Here is a 22,004-nt window from a genome sequence, read left to right on the forward strand (position 1 = left end):
AGCAGATGCCAGCCACATGCCTTCCCAGCTAACAGGTTTCCTGGAAACCATTGGCCATCCTCCAATGAAGTTACCAGATTGCTGATGTGCTACCTTGGATACTTTATGGCCTTATGACAGTAACTGTGTAACCAAATAAACCCCCTTTATAAAAGCCAATCACCTATCCATTTCTGGTGTTTTGCATTCCGGCAGCATTAGCTAACTAGAACACTCCACGATTCAGGGAACCAATGTGAGGATTCTTCCCATTGCTGAGTATGTCTATTCCAATTATACATTCTGGTTTTGGGGAAATAACCACAGAATGGGTCCAGGGACCCACTGGACCTGCTGTGAGATGGACCTGAGGTAACACTTCATTGATCATCTGACCTCCATAAGTCCCAATTCTGACTGGTGGACCAGAGTGATGTTTTGGGTTTCCTGGAATTAATATCTCTTCCGAACCAGTGTCTAAAAATCTATGAAATATCTGATCATTTGCTTTTCCCCAATGCACAGTTACCCTGGTAAAAAGCTATAGGTCCCCCTGGGGAAAGCTGCGAGGAAGATTAACAGTAAAATTTTTGGCAGTGTAACAGGTCCTTCCCCAAGGGTACCCCACCTTTCCCTCTTTCAAGGGGCTATGGATCTGTAAACTGTCTCAAGTCTGGGAATTGATTAAGGGGCCATGACTCTCTGTTTTTGTAATTCAGGAGAGACTTTTGTCCACTTGACCTAGAATTCTTCTGCTTATACAGCTCAAACAAGAATTTAGTTGATTGCCCGTCTATTTTATTACTTGGTACTCCATGATCTACTAGCCATTGCCATAAATCTCTGCAAGTCAGATTCTTTTGATTGCTGCTTTGAGCTTATTTTCCATTATGGTAGTCATGCCCACCTTGTCTGTGGCAATTTAACTGCAGCCATGTGGCTTCTGCTGATTTGGGATCTGATTATCCTCATTGTGTTTAAGGATTCCAGCTCAGTGACAGCAGTTCCTACAGTAATATCTGCCCTACAGAGAAGGACGACTTCAGAGCTCTTCAAGGATGATGGAGCTAGACTCACAAATTTATTCCTCACAGTCTGGTAAAAGTCTGGACATTCCAGGGGTGTGTGAGCAGATCTTCCATGATAAATCCACTCTAACATTCCAATCTCTCTAAGCCTTTGAATCCCCTCCTCTACATTATACCAGGGCAGTTCTGGCATTTCAACCTCCAGTAATGCCAGCCACCTTTTGATCTGTGTTTCAGCCATTCACCCAAACTGTTAATGCCCTAACCCCTTGAGCTACATCACTGAATGCAGAATCTCTGCTTAGTTGGCCCATATCAGCAAATTCAGCCTGATCCAACCTTATATTCCTTCCACCATTATCCCACATCCTTAATGTATATTCCCACACATATTCCCCTTGTTTCTGTCTGTATAAGTTGGAAAACTCACACAGTTCTTTTGGAGTATAGCATACTTCCTCATGGGTCACACTTTGTACCTCACCCATTGGGGCCTGTTGGGACTTAAGTCTAGTTATAGATCTTGAAGCAAAGATTGGTGGTGGAGATAGGTCATTAAAAGAATTAGAAGTATCCCTCAAGCCACTTACCTCTGGACATTCTGTTGCACTTTCATCTTGTAAAATAGCATTAATCTTTCCAGACAGAGGAGTGAGGGCTGCTTCCTCAGGCAAGCTGATCACAGAATTAGCAGGCACTGAAGGGTTAATCTCTTTAGGTGGAGGTTGGATGGTAGGCTCCTTAGGGCAGACTGGAGGTGGGGAAGCTGTTTCCTCAGGGCAGACTGGAGATGGGGAGATTGTTTCCTCAGGACAGACCACTACAGGTATATCTAACAATGACTCAGCAGAATCCAGGGTTCCAATGTCCTTACTGCCATTATTATCAATCCATATGTCCCCATCCCAAGTTTCAGGATCCCATTCTTTTCCAATCAATGCCTTTACTTTAAAAGCAGATACTCTGCAATGTTGAGTTTTTATTTTACATTGTAAATCTGCTACTCACACAATGAGACTTTGGGTCTGATTTTCAGAAATTTCAAGTCTGTGGCCACAGAAAATAAGATTTCCTTTCAGGGCACACATAGAAACCTTTGCATCTGTCATATAGCACCTACGTTTCAAATTTGAAGCCTTTATCTCACCCCTTTCTTTTATAACTTTATCCAGTGTATCTAAAAGCAACCAGCCAAAATCATCATACTTCTTAACTCTGCAAAACTCTGTGAAGTTGTCAAAACACTGTCACCCAGAGCCTTGCTTTGTACAAGAGTATGATTAGGAAAACCAAACAGTGCTATTTTGTATATCTCCTTTGCCAACTCACGCCATGGACTGTCAGTGCCCTCTTGATTTTTAAATATGGAGTCATTAGTGCCTTTGAATCTAATCAGAGTAGAAAACAAATTGTAAATACCATTTTAAGATTCTATTTCTCAAGACAACTCCCAGTACCAAGCTGTATTAGTTAGGGTTCTCCAGTGAAACAGAATCAACAAGTGATATCTACAAATATAAGATTTATAAAACTGTCTCATGCAACTGTGGGTATGCACAAGTCCAAATTCCATAGGGCAGGCAGCAAACTGGCAACTCCAATGAAGATGTTCGATGAACTCCTAGGAAATGAACTGGCAACTCTGATGGTCATGTTTGATGAACTCCTCAGAAAATAAACCGGCAACTTTGATGAACTCCTCAGTTAATGCTTCATTGGTCAGCAGAAGCAGAAGTGAAGGTCCTCTATCTCTCTTACTTGAAAGTCTTCAACTGATTGGATTAAATTCAGCTGACTGCATTCTCTCACTGTGGAAGACATGCCCTTCATTGATGTCATCAGTCACAGCTGCAGCCAACTGATGATTTAATAAACCAGCCTGTTGGTTTATTAACCAGCCACAAATGTCCTTGTAGCAATGGTTAAGCCAGTGTTTGCTTGACCAGACACCTGGGTACCATTACCTGGCCAAGTTGACACATGAACCTAACCATCACACCCTCCTCACAGAATTTGCCTTCCTGGCAAAAGCAGCTTGAGACAACAAAAGGAGTGCAAAAACCTAGAGAGGCAGAAAATCTGAAGCAAAGGCTTGCTGGCTTCAAATACCTGGGAAAGGGAGGGCTCTTTCCTGGGACACAGGTTACAATGACACTCCTGTAAATAGGGGAACTCCATAACAACTAATAAGTAAAACACAATGAAAGAGTCATGCCCAGACAAGGGAAAACCCTGCACACTGCATTATCTTGGGCAGTCCTTCCTGTTGGAAGGGTTGAAGCTCAAGAAAATCTATGTTTTATAGCCAGCTACTTACAAAATCAATAAACAGACAACTCAGGGAATAAATCCTGGAGTTAACATTTAAAAATATCAAAATGTACAGTATGCAAAATAAACAAACAAAAAAGAGGACAAGACAAACAAGGAAAGGAAAATGATGGACCACGTTAAAGAAAAGGATACAAATCCAGAAAACACCAATGAAGAAGACCAGAATGTGGACATACTGAACAAAGAATTTAAAAAAAAAAGATCTTAAAAATGCTGAAGGAAATGAAAGAAAATACAAAAAAAAAAAAAAGAGAACTAAAGAATATCAGGAAAACAATGAAAGAGCAATATGAGAATCTTAGTAAAGAGATAGAAATTTTAACAGTGATCCAAACTGAACTACTGGAGATGAAGACCACAATTACTTAAATGAAAAATTCCCAGAAGGGTTTCAAAACAGATTGGAGGTGAAAGAATAAAGACTCAGTGAACTCAAAGACAAGACACTTGAAATGAGTCAGTATGAGAAGCAGAAATAAAAAAGAATATTAAAGAGCAAAAATAGCTGAACACACCTTTGGGACACCATTAATAATACCAACATATTATTATGGGACTTCTAGGAAAAAGAGCAAAAGGGCCAGAAGGAATATTTAAAGAAATAATGACACAGAACTTCCCAAATTTAGAAAAAGATGTGAATATGAACATCCAAATAGCCCAAAGAACACAAAACAGGATAAGCATCACCAAAATACACCCTGTCATATGGATCACACTGTTGAATACAAAAGACAAGGAGAAAATTCCAAAAGCTGCAAGAGAAAAGCAACATGTTATATACAAGGGAGTACCAATTAAATTGAGTGCCAATATCTAATCAGAAACCATTGAGACAAGAAGGCAGTGGGTTAAAATATTTAAAACACTGAAAGAAAAAAAAAAAACTGCAAACCAAGAATTTTTTCTCAGGCAAGATTTCCTTCAAAATGAGGAACTGAATAAGACATTCTGAGAGGAACAAAATCTGAAGGAGTTCACCACACAATAGACCAGCCCTACAAGCAATACCAAGTGGTATTCTGCAAACTGAAAGGAAAGGACACTAGACAGTGGTTCAAAGCAGCATAAAGAAATAAAGACCTGTGGTAAAGACAGCCATTTCGGTAATTACAAATGCCAGTGTTATTGCAGTGTATTGTTTGATATATAACTCTACTTCTTACTTCCTACAGTTTCTACAATGCAATGCCATAAAAAGCAATGATAAATCTATGCATTTGGATAAAGAATGTACAGATATCTACATGGTAACAACTACAAAAAAAAAAAAAGGTGGGGGGTGGAAGAAGACAGGAAAAGTATAAGTGTATGCTGCTGATGTTTAGTATCAAACCAAATATGATTGTTATATATTTAGGAAGTTAAATTTTAACCTCATGGTAACCACAAAAAAATAGTTGAAAAATATATCTAGCTAGAAAAGAGAAGGCTTCAATATGTTACCAAAAAATCAATTAAATATAAAAGTAGGCATTAAAGGAAGAATTAAAGTACAAAAAGGTATTAGACAAAAAAAGGCTAAATAGCAATATGACACAAGAAGGTCCTGTATTATTAGTAGTGACTTTACATGTACGTTTATTAAACTTTCCGTCAAAGGGCAGAGATTAGCAGACTGGATAAAAAAATACTATGACCCAAATATATGCTGTCGCAAGAGACTGCAAAGATATAATTAGTTTGAAAGTGAAAGGATGGAAAAAATTTTATACCACACAATCAGCAACCAAAAGAGATCTGGGGTGGCTATACTAATATCAGATAAAATAGACTTTAAATCAAAACCAGTTACAAGGGTCAAAAACCATCATTGTATACTGTTAAAGGGGACAATTCAACAAGAAAATGTAACAATTAAAAAATATATATATGCAACTAACAGCAGAGCCCAAAATATATGAAGCAAATAATGACAGATTTGAGGGAAGAAATTACAATATTACATTAGTAGTAGGAGATTTTAAAATGTCATGTTCAATAATGGATAGAATATCTAGTCAGAAGACCAATAAGGAAGTACAAGACTTGAATGATACCCAAACCAACTAGATCTAACAGACATACATAGAATAGTTCACCAAAACAAAAAACAGAATACACATTCTTCTCAAGGACCTCAGATGATTCTTCAGGATTGACCATATGGTGGGTCAAAAACATGTCCAGATAATTAAAAAATATTGAAATCATACAATATATATTCTCTGAACACAACAGAATGAAGCCAGAAACCAAGAACAGAAGGAAAAATGGACAATTCACAAATATGTAGAAATTAAACAAGATAATTTTAAACAAGTGGGTTAAAGTGGTAATCACAAATGAAATTAGGGAATATCTTAAGGTGAATGAAAGTGAAAAAACATCATACCAAATCTTATGGGATACAGAGTGGGCAATGCTGAGTAGTAAAGGCATACATTAAAAAAGAAGAGGGATTTCAAATCAGAGACCTAACCTCAAAACTGGAAAAACTAGAATAAGAAAAAAGTAAACTGAAAGCAAGCAGAAGGAAAGAAATACAAAGACTAGAGCAGAGATGAATAAAATAGAGAACAGGAAAAAAAAAATAGAATCAAAACCCAAAAGTTAGTTCTTTTTAAAAGATCAATAAAATTGGAAAAAAAAAAAAAACATTTAGCAAGACAGACAAAGAAAAAACAAAAGATACAATACAATTAAAAAAACTAGAAATGAAAAGGGGGCATTGCTACCACCCCCACTGGAATAAAAGGGACTATATACTGTGCTGGTTAGCTTCATGTGTCGACTTAGCCAGGTGATGGCATCCAGTTTTCTGGTCTGGCAAGCACTGACTTAATCATTACTGCAAGACATTTTGTGGCTGGTTAATAAAATTGTTAATAAAACAACTGATTGCTTCTGTGACTGATTACACCTATCATCAATGGGGTGTGTCTTCCACAATGAGTGAATCCAATCAGTTGGATTTATTCCAATCAGTTGAAGACTTCTAAGGATGAAGAGAGACCTTTCACTGTTTTTTTCTTCAGCCAACCAACCTCTCCTGGGGGGTTCATCAAGGACCTTCATCAGAGTTGCCAGCTCTTGGCCTGCCTTATGGAATTTGGACTCATGCATTCCCACTATTGCATGACACACTTTTATCAAACCTCATATTTACAGATATTTCTTGTTGGTTATGTTTCCTTAGAGAATCCTGACTAATAAAAATGTCTGCTGTGAACAACTATACACCAATAAATTAGATAACATAGATGAAAAGGACAAATTCTTAGAAAAACAAAAACTACCTACATTCACTCAAGAAGAAATAGAACATCTCAAAACTGATTGCTAGTGAAGAGATTGGAATCAGTAATCAGACACCTCCCAACAAAGAAATGCTCAGGAACAGATGGCTTCACAGAGGATTTATGTCAAACATTCCGGAAAGACTAAACTCAAGCTCTGCTCAAAATCTGCCAAAAATATTGAAGAAGAAGTAAAACACCCTAATTCATTCTATAAGACCAATATCACCCTCATACCAAAGCTAGATAAAGATATCACAAGGAAAGAAAACCGAAGACCAATATCTCTTATCAATACAGATGCAAAAATCCTCAACAAAATATTGGCAAAGCATGTCCAACAGCATATTAAAAGAATTTTAGACCCTAATTAAATAGGATTTATCCCTGGTATGCAAGGACGATTCAACATAAGAAAATCAATTAATGTAATCATCACATTAACACAATAAAAGAAAAATAAAAACACATGATTATATCAACTGATACAGAAAAACCGTTTAACAAAATCCAGCACCATTTTTTATAACAACACTTAGGATATTAGGAATAGAAGGAAATGTCCTTAATATGATAGAGGGCATATATGAAAATTGTTCAACTAAACATCCTTCATAATGATGAAAGACTGAAAGCTTTCCCTCTTAGTTCAGGAACAAAACAAGGATGCCCATTGTCACCACTGTTTATTCAACATTGTATTGGAATTTCTTGCAAGAGCAATCAGGCAAGAAAAAGAAATCAAGGTCATCCAAATTGGAGAGGAAGAAATAAAACTTTCCCTATTTGAAGATGACATGACCCTATATACATAAAATACTAAAAATCAATAAGAAAGTTCCTAGATCGAATAAATGAATTCTGCAAAGTGGCAGGGTACAAGTTAAACTTCCCAAAATTAGTAGTGTTTATATACACATTCTGACAAATGGAGGAAGAAATCAAGAAAAAGTTCCATTCACAATAGCAACTTAAATACTCTTTCATCTAGGAGTAAATCTAACCAAGGATGTAAAGGACTTGTACTGAGAAAACTACAGAACATTGCTAAAATAAATCAAAGAACTATATAAATAGGACATTTTTATGTTCATGGATTGGAACACTAAATATGATTATGGTCTCATTGCTACCCAAAGCAATGTATTGATTCAATGCAAGAATATTCAAAATTCCAACAAACTTTGCAGAAATGGAAAAGCAAATTTGAATGGAAAGGAAAGGGACCCCAAATAGCTAAAGCCATACTGAAATAGAAGAATGAAGTTGGAGTACTCACACTTCCTGATCTTAGAACTTATTACAAAGCCATTCTAATCAAAACATCATGGTACTGGCACAAGGACAGACATATAGTTGAATGGAATCAAATTGAGAACTGAAAAATCAAGCCAAATATTTAAGGCCAGCTGATTTCTTACAAGGGGGTAAAGATCACTCAATTTTGAAAGAATAGTCTCAGCAACAATTGGTGCTGGGAAAACTGGATCTACCTATGGAAAAAAAGACAATCCAATTGTCTAAAATTAAGTCATGTATTCATTAATGAAACTACCATGGATTTATTGGGCAAAAAATAATTAAATGTAGGTCAATGATACAGACAGCATTTCTGGTTTCTGGATAGTAGAGTCTAAGAGAGGGACAGTCATGAAACAAGCCTACAACCCTACAAATGCGAATTTTGATGTGTCAAACACCAAAAGCAGTAAAATCTAGACTGAAGCTGTAACAGATAAAAAGATAACATATGCTCATAGATAAATATATAACATAAATTGATTAAAATATAATTTTAATTTACATATAAAACCATTTTTTACCAAATGCTGAGAAATGGAAGTAGTATTTGTGTGGGAGAAGTGTGAGATTTTCCTCCTTTAGATGGAAGGGGACGACACTGAAAAACACCCAATGAAGGTTTTTATTGACATTGAAACTGTGTACATATGATCTGTGTTCCCTCCTATTAATGTGGATGAATTGTCCCAGGCATATATCTGAGGTCTACCCTTCTACTTTTGTTCACTAGATCCAAATTCCTCCCATGTATCCCTGAAATTGTTACTCTTCCATTCTGCATGTCTCTGCATCTTTCCCCTTTCTCTCTCACTTCTCTCTCATGTATCACTAGTTTTATTCTATATGCTGGATTATTCCAAACAATATACAAATATGTTGCAATAGGCAATATTACAAATAAAAAAGTAAATACAAGCTTTTGTGACTTCATGTATTTTCTAAACACACCTCTATTTAGCTAGAGAATCATTTTTGCCAGTAGATAGGGCTAGTGATTAAAAAGTTAAGGTTGTGTTTAAAAGTGGATAGGATGAGGGTGCTTTTGGCTTGATGAAATTATTCTCTATCCTTTTATGATGGTTTCTACACAAATATATACCTACATTAAATTTCATACAAATGTTTATCAAAAGTCTATTTTACTGTATATTAGTGTAAAAAACAAATTAAAATAAATGGTGCAACCAATAATAGTACCATATCAATCATGAGTTTTAATGCACTCAATAAAAAGGATTCCAAAATATAAAGGAAAATATCATTAAAATAAAAAAAAATAACAGGTGCACAAATGTGTTAGGAGGATTTATGATAACTCTTTCAATCATTGACAGAGAAATTGGGGCATTCAAACCAATTGATATGGTTGGGTTACACCTACCTTGTTGCTATTTTTCTATTTGTCTCATATTTTACATGTTCATTTATCTTTTTCTGCCTATTTTGGGATTGACCATTTTTTATGAATCCATTCTATCTCCTTAATTAGCTTATAATCAGTTATACTTTGTTTTATTTTTCTTTGTTTTCTTTTATTGCTTTAGGGATTATATGAAAAAATTTAACTTGTTAATGTCTACTTTAAATGATATCATACTACTTCAAACATTGCATTAGAACCATACAATAGTGTACTTTAATTTCTCCTTTCTTGGATTTTGTGCATTTGAGATGCATTTCACCTCAACATGTGATAAACTGCTAACACATTGCTATTTGTAAACTCCAACATTTAATTACTATAGTGTGAATTAAATACTAAAGAAAAATAATATTTATATTTACAAATATTGTTACCATATCCAGGGCTCTCCATTTATTTCTGTTGATCCAGGTATCTGTAATAGATTACATTTTGGATTATTTTGCTTCGGTTTCAAGGCTTCCTTTAACATTTCTTGTATTGCAGGATTTCTGGTAATGAATTCCAGCTATGGTATGTCTGAAAAAATGTGTATTTACCCTTAATTTTGAAATATATTTTTGCCAATTATGGTATTCTCAGAAGATAGTGGCATTTTTCCTTGAGTACTTTAAAGATCATTCCACTGTCTTCTAACTTGCATTATTTCCAGTGAGAATGATGCTGTCATCTTTATGCTTTGTTTCTACGTACATACTGTACCTTTTCTCTGATTGCCTTTCCAAGTATAATTTTTTGGTTGTTACAGAAATTGTAGGTTTACAGAAAAAAAATGCAGAAAATACTGAGTTCCCATTTACCTCCTATTGTTAACACCTTGCATCAGTGTGGTACATTTGTTACAACTGATAAAAGAATAATACTATATTTGTACTATTAATTATATATAGTCCATAGTTTACATTAGGGTTCCCAGTTCTATGGTTTTAAAAATATTTATTCTAGTAGCATTTATACAACCTGAAATTTCCCCTTTTAAACACAATATAATATAATGTTCAGTGCTGTTAATTGTGTTCAAAATGTGCTACCATCCCCCTTGTAAAACTAAAATTTTTCTGTCACCCTAAATGGAAATTCTGTACAAAGTAAGCATTAAATCTCAATTCCCTACAGCCACCCCAGGGATGGTAACTTGTTTTCTAGTTTCTGACTTTATGAATTTGCTTATTTTAATTATTTCATATCAGTAAGATCATACAATATCTGTCCTTTTGTGTCTGGCTTATTTCATTCAAGAATATGTCTTCAATATTTATCCACTTTGTCACATATATAACAGTATCCCTTATAGTGGGAGTGAAATAGAAACTCAGTGAGGCTTTGATTAGCATTTCCCTAGTGGAAAATGATGTAGATCTTTCCATGTGCTTTTTGGCCATTATACATCTTGTTTGGAGAGATGGTGATTCAAGAATTTTGTCCAGTTTTTAATTGAGGTGTTTGTATTTCTGTTGTAGAGTTGTAGGATTTCTTTAAACAATCTGGAAAGTAAATCTTTACAAGATACATGGTTTCCAAATATTTTCTCCCATTCTGTAGTATGTCTTTTTATTTTCATGATGACATACTTTGATGCATAAAAGTTTTTAAGTTTGATGAAGACTGATCAATTTTTAGTTCATTTGTGCATATGGTATGAAATGGGGGTCCACCTTCAATTTTTGTGTATGGATACCCAGTTCTACCAGCTCCATTTGTTGAAAAGAATATCCTACTGAGTGGATTTGACACCCTTGTCAAAAATCAATTGACCATAGATGTGAGAGTTTATTTCTGAATTCTCAATTTGATTCCATTGGTCTATATCTGTCTGTCCTTGGGCCAGTACCATGCTGTTTTACTATAGCTCTGTCATAAATTCTAAGATCAGGAAGTGTGAGTCCTCCAACTTCATTCTTTCTTTTTCAAGATGGCTTTGGCTATTCTGAGCCACTCAACCTTCCATATGAATTTGATGAATAGATTTTTGATTTCTGCAAAGAAGGCTGCTATAATTTTGATAGGATCACATTAAATCTGTAAATCACTTTGGGTAGAATTCAAATCATAATAAAATTTACTCTTGTAATCTATGAACATGGAATGTCCTTCAATTTATTTAGGTGTTCTTTGACTTCTTTTAGAAATGTTTTGTATTTTCACATGTACAAGTCCACTAAATCTTTAGTTAAATTTCTTTCTGGGTGTTTGATCCTTTAGTTGCTATTGTAAATGGGATATTTTTCTTGATTTCCACTTCAGACTGTTCATTGCTGGCTTATAGAAACACTGCTGATTTTTGAATGTTAGCCATGAACCCTGATAATTAGCTGAATTCATGTATTAGCTCTTATAGCTTTATTGTGAATTTTCAGGATTTTCCATACATAGGAGTATGTCATCTGCAAATAAGGAAAACCTTATTTCTTTCTTTCCAAGTTGGATGCTTTTACTTCTTTTCCTTGCATAATTGCTCTGACTAGAACTTCCAGTGCAATGTTCAATAACAATGGTGATATTGGCCATCCTTGTCTTGTTTGTGATTTTAGAGTGGAAGTTTTCAGTCTTTCACCATAGACAATAAGGCTAGCTGTGGGTTTTTCAAATATGTCCTTTGTCCTGGAGAGAAAGTTTCCTTCTATTCCTAGTTTCCTAGTATTTTTATCAAGTAGAGTTACTGTACTTTGTCAAATGCCTTCTCTGTATCAATTAATGTGTTTTTCCTTCATTTTTCCTTCAAATCAATTTTCCTTCAAATCAGTTAAACACAATAATAGTATGTTGCATTAATTGATTTTCTTATGTAGAAACACCTTGGCATACCTGGGATAAATCTCACTTGATTATGATGTATAATTTGTTTAATGTGCTGTTGGCTTCAGTCTGCTAGTATTTTGATGAAAAATTTTTGCATTTATATTCATAAGATAGTGTTCTGTAATTTTATTTTTTGTTATCTTTATCTGGCTTTGATATTAGGGTGATGTTGGCCTCATAGAATGAGTTAGATAGTGTTATTTTTTCTTCAAATTTTTGGAAGAGTTTGAGCAGTATTTTTGTTAATTCTCCTTGAAATGTTTGGTAAAATTCATCTATGAAATCACCTGAACCTGGGTTTTTCTTTGAAGATTTTGGGTACTGAATTTTATCTCCTTACCAGCTATTGGTCCTTTCAAATCTGCCGTATCTTCTTGAGACAGTGCAGATAGTTTGAGTATTTCTAAGAATTTTTCCATTTCATCTATGTTATCTAATTTTTTTTTTTGCCATAAAGATTTTATAGTATCTTTTTATAATCCTTGTTATTTCTGTGTGGTGGTAGTAATGCCCCCCCTTTTAATTTTTATTTTCCTTATTTTCAGTCTCTCTCTTTCCCCTTGATCATTCTAGCTAAATGTTGTTTATTTGATTGATTTTTTTCAAGGAACAAAATTTGATTTTGTTTATTCTCTGTCTTTTTATTCCCTGTTTCATTTATTTTTGCTCTAATCTTTGTTATTTCCCTCCTTCTGCTTGCTTTGAATTTAATTTGTTCTTCTTTTCCTAGCTACTCCAGTTGTGAGTTATATCTCTGATTTGAGATCATTTTTCTTTTTAAATGTAAGCATTTATAGCTCTGAATTACCCTCTCATCACTACTTTTGCTGCATCCCATAAGTTTTGGTATATTGTGATTTCATTTTCATTCAACTCAAGACATTTGCTAATTTCTCTTGTGAATTTTCCTTTGACCCATTCTTTGTTTATAATTAGAGAAGATTTCCAGTTCTTTTTTTTTTATTGATTTCTAGTCTCATTCCATTGTGATCAGACCAGAAAAAAATCTATCATTTCATTTTTTTAATTTATTGAGACTTCTTTTGTTACCTAATATATGGTATATCCTAGGGAATGATCCATGTGCACTAAAGAAGGATGTGTATTCTGCTGCTATTGGGTGAAGTCCTATGTATATAAATATGTATATATCTGTTAGGTGTAGTCAGGTTAGAATATTGTTCAAGTCTTTTATTTCCTTATTGATCTTCTGTCTAGATGTCCATTGTTGAACATAATATATTGAAGTCTTCTATTATTAATGTAGTAATATCTGTTTCTCCCTTCAAATCTGTGAATATTTGCTTCATATGTTGTGGGAATATGCCATTAGGTGTCTATGTATTTATAATTACTATATTTTCTTGATTATTTGACCCCTTTATCTTTTATAGTGACCTTCTTTGTTCCTCATAACAGTTTTCAACTTAAACCCAAATTCATCTGCTATCTGTAGTTACCTCAGCTCTCTTTTGATACTATTTACATGGTTTATTTTTTTTTGAATCCTTTCCCTTTCAAGCTACCCATGTCTTTAAATTTGAAGTGAGTCTCTTGTAAACACCATATAGTTGGGTGATTCATTTTTTTTTTTTTTTTGCCCTGTGTTTATTTTTTTTTATTTTTATTTTTTTTTTCATTTTTATTGAGATTGTTCAGATAACATACACTTATCCAAAGATCCAAAGTGTACAATCACTTGCCCCTGGGTACCCTCATACAGCTGTGCATCCATCACACTTAATTTTTGTTTAATTTTTAGAAACTTTTCATTACTCCAGAAAAGAAATAAAGTGAAAGATGAAAAAAGAAAAAAAGAAAAGGAAACTCTAATCCTCCCCTATATCTAACCTACCCCCCTCAATTGTTGACTTGTATTATTGATATAGTACAATTGTTACTGTTTATGAAAAAATGTTGAAATACTACTAACTGTAGTATATCATTTGTAATAGGTATATAGTTCTTCCCTATATGCCCCTCTATTATTAACTTGTAATTGTATTGTCATGCATTTGTTCTGGTTCATGGAAGCAATTTCTAGTATTTGTACAGTTGATCATGGATATTGCCCACCATAGGATTCAGTTTTATACATTCCCATCTTTTGACCTCCAACTTTCCTTCTGGTGACATATATGACTCTGAGCTTCCCCTTTCCACCTCATTCACACACCATTCGGCGCTGTTAGTTATTCTCACATCTTGCTACCAACACCCCTGTTCATTTCCAAACATTTAAGTTCATCCTAATTGAACATTCTGCTCTGGGTGATTCATTTTTAACCTACTCTGCCAGTCTATGAATTTTAACTGGAGAGTTTAAACCATTTACATTTAATGTAATTACCAATAATGCAGGATTTTCTTCTACCATTTTGCTATTTGGTCTTTATAACACTTATACCTTTTCTGTCCCTCAATTCTTCCTTTCATTCATATTTTCACATTAAATTTTTTTTTGTATTGTAACATTTTGATTCCATTCTCATTTCTTTCTGCATGTATTTTTCATATGCTTTCCTTGTGGTTTCCATGCATCTGAAATATAGCATCTTAAATCAATAACAATCATATTTGTTTTGGTACCAATTTAACTTTAATATCATATACCTACACTTTTTCTATACCCCTCTGTTTTCTCACCATTTTGTTGTGCTTGTTACAAATTAAATCTTTATACATTGTATGTCCTAAACCATAGATTTATCATTACTTTTTACATATTTACATTTTAGAACTTTTGGTGTATAAAAGGAGTTACATACCAAAAATACAAAACAATAGTACTGGTATCTATAGTTAACCATATGATTAATTTTACTAGAGGTCTTGTATTTCTTCATGCTACTTCTATCTATTGTCTGGGGTCATTTACTTTCAGTCTGAAGAGATACTGTTACCATTTATTGTTAAGCAAGCCTAGTGGTGATGGACATCCTCAGCTTTTGTTTATCTGGGACTGTTTTCATCTTTCCTTAATTTTTTTTAATCAGTCCCTGTAGAGACTGTCAAAAATTGCCAATGCTGACTACATTTCAAGTCATCATAGTGGGATATTGGGAAAAGTTTTCAATTAGCAATAATTATACCTCAGATAAACCTCATTGGCTATGATATTGTCACTGCACAAAGCTTCTTCATTTTTGAAAGATAGTTTTGTTGGATATAAAATCATTGGTTGACAAATGTTTTCTTTCAGCACTTGAAATACTTCATCACACTTCCTTCTTTCATCCATATGTGTGTGATGAGAATTTGGCACTTCTTATTGGGGCTCCCTTGTACATAACAAGTTGCTTTTCTCTTGCAGCTTTCAGAACTTTCTCCTTGTCCTTGATATTAGATAGTTTGACTTCTATGTGCCTGAGCATGGTTGTATTTCAGTTTATCCTGTTAAGAATTTTTAGTATTCTTGAATGTTCATATTCAGGTTTTTTTTGTGAAATTTGGGAAGTTTTAGGCTACTATTTCTTTGAGTCTTCCTTCTTCAGTTTTTCTTTTCCTTCTGGGACTAGCATAATACATATATCATTACGCTTGAGGGTATCCAAAAATTATCTTTAGCTGTGTTGACATTTTTATTGTTTTTTTATTTCTTCCCTTAATCTGAATCACTTCAATTGTTTTGTCTTTGAGTTCACAGATTCTTTCTTATGCCAGCTCCAATCTGCTGCTAAAAGTTTCCAGGAATTTTTCATTTCAGCTTTTGCAATCTTCAACTCCAGTATTTCTGTTTGGTTCCTTTTCTTTAAAATGTAAGTTTACTGAGATATATTCATATACCAATCATCCAAAATGAACACTCAGTTTTTCACAGTATCATCACACAGTTGTGCATTCATCACCATAATCAATTTTTTGAACATTTTCATTACTCCAAAAAAAGAGTAAGAATAAAAATAAAAATAGAAGTAAAAAAAAGAACACCTAAAATGTCTCATTCTCCTTTTCCCCCTATTATTCACTTACTTTTTGTCCCCATTTTTTCTACTCATTTGTCCATACACTAGATAAAGGGAGTGTGAGCCACAAGGTTTTCACAATCAGTCACACCATATAAGCTATATATAGTTCTATGATCATCTACAAGAATCAAGGATACTGGATTACAGTTCAATAGTATTCAATAGAAGGTATTTCCTTCTATCTATACTAGTACATTAAAAACTAAAAATGGATATCTGTATAATGCATAAGAATAGCCTCCAGAATGACCTCTCTACTACATCTAAGGTCTCTCAGTTGCTGAAACTTTATTTTCTTTAATTTATCTCCCCCCTTTAAGTCAGGAAGGCTTTCTCAATCCCATGATGACAGGAATGATGCCACAAGCAATAAAAGAATTTCTCTAGGGGTGATGCTTAGGCACCATTATAAGTAGGCCTAGCCTCTCCTTTGCAGTAACAAGCTTCATAAAGGCAAGTCCCAAGATCAAGGACTTGGCCCACCACAATGGCACCCCCCAATGTTTGTGAGAATATCAGGAATTCTCCAGGTGGGGAAGTATCATGTTTCCACATTTTCCTCCATTCCCTCAAGGGGGCTTGGAAAATACATATTCATTCTCTGCCCAGATTACTCTGGGAGGTATTGGGGTTTCACAATAACCTGGACAAACCAACCAGATCTCACCCCCTATTAAAGGTTTCATGAAATTATGGTGTTTGAATAAACTGACCATACAAGGTAAATTATGTATCATGCTATAGAAAGGATAGCTTTTGCACCAAATAAACATCTCTTCCTTTAGTATTGCACAAAAGTTGAAATTTTAAAACAGTATCATCCTTTTGCATTTAGTCTGGTTTACCTTATTTCTAATCAAGTCCATTTTGTTTATATCTCTAATTGAAATCTGATCTCTTTTTTCAGCTTCTTTAACATTTGCTGTATGGGGTAATGCTGACATTCAGAGCTTCTGAACTCAGGCTCTGAGTCTCAGGAATCACACAGATACCCAAAGTTACAGAGACCAACCAGGTTATAGACAACGAGCCTATCATCGCAGGATTTAGAGATAACCATTACAACTCATGAATAAATGTGGCTGTTATAAGAGCTTACAATCTAGAAACCTTTACCATAAGCCTTCCCCTGATAACCTATGCTCTCAGATTTAAGTCTCAAATTATGCACATTATAGTTAGTCCATATCAGTGAGACATTATAAAGTTTTTGTTTCTGATTATTGCTTATTTCACTTAACATACTGCCCTCAAGGTCCATTCACCTAGTTGCATACCTCACAACTTGATTTCTTCTTGCTGCTACTTGGGATTCTATTTTATGTATACACTACAGTTTACCATTCTGTTTATCAGTCAATGTACCCTTAGGCCACCTCCATCCATTGCAAATCATGAATATGGCTGCCATAATCACCAGTCTGTAATATCCACTCATGTCCCTGCTCTCAGTTCTTCCACGTATATCCTCAATAATGGGGTTGCAGGATGATATAGCATAGTTAGCTTACTGTGGAACCACCACAGTGCCCTCCAGCTGGGCTTCACCATTTTACTTCCCTAATGTTTTAGTTTGCTAATGCTGCCAGAATGCCATACGCCAGAAATGGATTGGCTTTTATAAAAGGGGGTTTATTTGGTTACAAAGTTATAGTCTTAAGGCCACAAAGTTTCCAAGGTATGTCATCAACAATTGGGTACCTTCACTGGAGGATGGCCAATGTGTCCAGAAAACCTCTGTTAGCTGGGAAGACACATGACTGGTGTCTGCTCCAGAGTTCTGGTTTCAAAATGGCTTTCTCCCAGGATGTTCCTCTCTAGGCTGCAGTTCCTCAAAATTGTCACTCGTAGTTGCTATTGGGGTGTTTTTCCTCCCTTGACTTCTCCAGAGCAAAAGTCAGCTTTCAATGGCTGTCTTCAAACTGTCTCTCATCTGCAGCTACTCTCTCAGCTCCTGTGCTTTCTTCAAAGTGTCCCTCTTGGTTGTAGCAAGCTTGCTCCTTCTGTCAGAACTTACAAAGTGCTCCAGTAAACTCATCAGGGCCCATGCTGAATGGGTGGGACCACACCTCCACTAGAAACTATCCAATCAGAGACATCACATGTAGTTGGGTGGGGTGCATTTCCATGGAAACACTCAAAGAATTACAATCTAATCAATACTGATACATCTGTCCATGCAAGATTACATCAAAGATAATGGCATTTTGGGAGACATAATATATTGAAACCAGCATACCTACCAACATGGAAAAGGTACATCCCTCTTTCCACATTTTCTCCAACACTTGTATCCCTCTGTTTATTTTTTAACAGTTCTATTTGAATGCCATACAATCCACCCTAAGTAAACAATCAATGTTTCCCAGTATAATCACATAATTATGCAATCACCACCACAATCTAAATGAGGACATTTCCATCTCTTCCCCAAGGAAAGAGAAAAAAGGAGAAAAAATGAAGAATAGTAATGCAAAAGATACAAGAAAAATAAAAATAAAATACAATGAAAAGGTCAGACAATATCATCACCATCAAGAATCCCATATCACTCCCTTATATCCCCCTCTTATAGACATTTAGCTTTGGTATATTGCCTTTGTTAAAATTAATGTACAATGTTACTGTTAACTATAGACTCTTGTTTGCATTGATTGTATTTTTCCCCTAAAATATCCAATTTTCAACACCTTGAAATGTTGACATTCATTTGTTATCCTTTATTTAAAAACATTCTTATATTTGTACATTTAGTCACCATCATTGACCACTCTAGATTTTGCTAAGTTATACAATCTCAGTCTTTATCTTCTATCTTTCATTTTGGTGTCATACATGCCCCTAACCTTCCTCCTTCCTCTTTTGACCATACACACACTCAACTTTGTTCAGACTACTTACAGTATTTTGTTACCATCACACACTAGTATGCTACCCATTCCATTTCTGGATCTATACAATCAATTCTGTTGAACATTCTGTACTCATCAAATGACTGATCTCTTTCTATCTCCTGATAACCTGTGTTCCCAACTTTCAAATTTCACTTATCAATGTTAGTTCTTATTAGTGAAGCCATACAGTGTCTGTCCTTTTATTTCTGGTCCGTTTCACTCAATGTAATTTCTACTGCCTACCATTTTGTCCTTTGGATTTTGTATGTCATATCTTATTTTATTTTTATTTGTCCTCTCTCTCTTTTTACCCTCATTAATAGTCTTAATTTCTACACTGTTCTTCAAACTTCTCTCTCCTGTTTTTCCCATCTGCCTATAGTACTCCTTTTAGTATTTCTTATAGAGCAGGAATCTTTTTCACAAACTCAGTGTCTGCTTGTCAGAAAATATTTTAAACTCTCCCTCATTTTTGAATGACAGTTTTCCCAGCTAAAGATTTCTTGGTTGGCAGTTTTTCTCTTTCAGTATTGTAAATATACCATTGCCTTCTTGCCTCCATGGTTTCTACTGAGAAATCTGCACATAGTCTTATTAAGCTTCCTTTGTATGTGATGAATTGCTTTTCTCTTGCTGATTTCAGAATTTTCTCTGTCTTTGACATTTGATAATCTGATTATTAAGAGTCTTGGAGTTGGTCTATTCAGATCTATTCTATTTGGGGTATGCTGCACTTCTTGGATCCATAATTTTATGTCTTTCATTACAGATGGGAAATCTTCAGTGATTATTTCCTCCATTATTATTTCTGCCCCTTTTCCCTTCTCTTCTTCTTCTTGAAAACCCATGGCATATATATCCATGTGCTTCATGTTGTCATTCAGTTCCCCGAGATCCTGCTCATATTTTTCCATTCTTTTCTCTATCTGCTCTTTTGTGTGTAGAATTTCAGATGCCTTGTCCCCCAGTTCATGAATCCTTTCTTCTACCTCTTCAAATCTGCTGTTGTGTGTCTCCCTTGTATTTTTCATCTCTTCTATTCTCAACTCATTGATTTGATTTTTGAATTGATTTAGGAGATTTGTTTGATTGATAACTAGTTGTTTCAATTCCTGTTTCTCAGTTGAAGTGTAAATTTGTTTCTTTGACTGGGCCATATCTTTTTTTTCCTAGTGTGATTTTTAAATTTTTGTTGTCTAGGCATCTGTCTTCTTTGGTTACCCAATCAGATTTTCCCAGACCAGATGGGCCCAGGTCTCAAGAGGAGGCTGTATTCAGTATCAGGTTTCCCTGAGGGTGAGGCCCAGAAGATTGTTAGACTTTCCTGTGAGGTCTCTAAACTCTGTGCTTTTCCTAACCTGCCCAGTTGGTGGCACCCATCATTCTGCAGCTCCTTATTGGCATAAAGAGGTATGGTGCTATTTAATTCTCATTGGGCCCTGTCCCAGCCAATGACGGAGGTTGTCAGAAGCCAAGCCTAAGCTGTTTCTTTTATTTTTTTTTCCTTGGCTCTGGGGTCTGAGTTCTGTGATGGAGGGCTGCCACCTGAGCTTGGTCCTGCTCCCCTTTTCCTTAGGGAAGATAAGCCCTTTAAGGAATTGGTCTCCTACACTTGAGTTTTTTCTTTCACTCCCTGACTATCTTAACTCCACCTTTGCCTGAGTCAGTGCTGACAATTGAAAATGCCTGAGGCTTTCTCTAATGAGCTAAATGAGAGGGGAAAAAAAAGAAAAAAAAAACAAAGAAGTCCCCCTTTCAGAGCCAGTCCCCAGCCCTCCAGTTCACCAGGCAAGAACTTGGTTTGGTACCTGGCTCTGTGTGCCCCTTTTCTTGGGACACATCATTTTCCAATATTCCAAGCCCAGTGGGTTCCAAAGCCTTTGTTTTTATTTATTTATGTATGTTTTCCTTCAGTTCTGCCTCCTCTCTGCCAGGAGAAAGCTCTGTATTTCTTTCCTGCTTGCTCTGGGTTTATCTGTGCTCATAGCATGTATTCACTAGTCCAAATTGTTAATAAAAACTGCAATTAGGGCTTGGTTGATGGACATTCCTTTGTTCCCAGAAAGGACTTCTTCTTTTACCCATGGGAAAGTTTTGCAACTCAGCCTGCCATGCCGGTGGGAGATGGGTGCCAGATCCACAGTTTGAGGAGCTTTACTTAAAATTCTATGCTGCAATCTCAGTTATTCCACCCACTCCTTACTGGTGTATGATGTTGTCCTGTCATGGATTTCCCCCCATTAGTTGTTCCAGTCTATTTTCTAGTTGTTCCTGGATTTTTACTAGTTGCTCTAGGGAACTAACTAAATTCCACACATCCCTATGCCACCATCTTGCCCTGCCTCTGGATCCTTTTTAAACTTTCTTTTTATTGAGATCTCATATTGTTCATATATATACATATTTATTCTAATCACTCATACATCACACCATTTTATTTAAAATGTATGTGTATGCTTACATGTTTCTGTGAATGTATAATTCTAATGTTAACATTGTTTATCTCTGGATAAACACAATCTCTGGATGATGATTATTTCTTTGTTTTCTTCAATTTTCAGAATTTTCTATAATGAACATGAATTATTTTTATGATTGTAAAAAAGACATTTTTATCATGTTTTACTCAACATTACAGGAGTGAAATTGCTTATACATTCTGTTGTGGATTCAATTTTATACCCCAGAAATAAATATGTTCTTTATCTTAATCTATTCTTGCAGGTAAAGAGGAGCTTTTGAAGATGTTACTTTTAGTTAACATGTGACCAACTGAATTAGAATGGTTCTTAATCCTGTTACTGAAGGCCATGGAGAAGAGCAGGAAGCCTAAACTCTGAAATAACTCAGGAAAGAAAAGAGAAGACATCTTAATATGATGGGAAAGCCAAGGAAACCCAACAATTGCCAGACAGCCAGAACACTACCAACCTGGGGAGAAAATAAACCTTCCAGTCTCCAAAACCATGAGACAATAAAATCCCATTTTTTAAGCCAAT

At 35.1% G+C, this 22,004-nt stretch overlaps 1 non-coding gene across 1 annotated transcript; it reads right to left on the reverse strand.

The window, feature by feature from the left end:
* Window positions 1-15,139: 15,139 nt before the first annotated feature.
* LOC119528405 lies at window positions 15,140-15,280 on the reverse strand. Its single transcript, XR_005215703.1, has one exon. It is a non-coding gene; the product is annotated as a U4 spliceosomal RNA (small nuclear RNA).
* Window positions 15,281-22,004: the final 6,724 nt, after the last annotated feature.

Source organism: Choloepus didactylus, chromosome 2 (genome assembly GCF_015220235.1).
Source record: "Choloepus didactylus isolate mChoDid1 chromosome 2, mChoDid1.pri, whole genome shotgun sequence".
Lineage (NCBI taxonomy): Eukaryota > Metazoa > Chordata > Mammalia > Pilosa > Megalonychidae > Choloepus > Choloepus didactylus.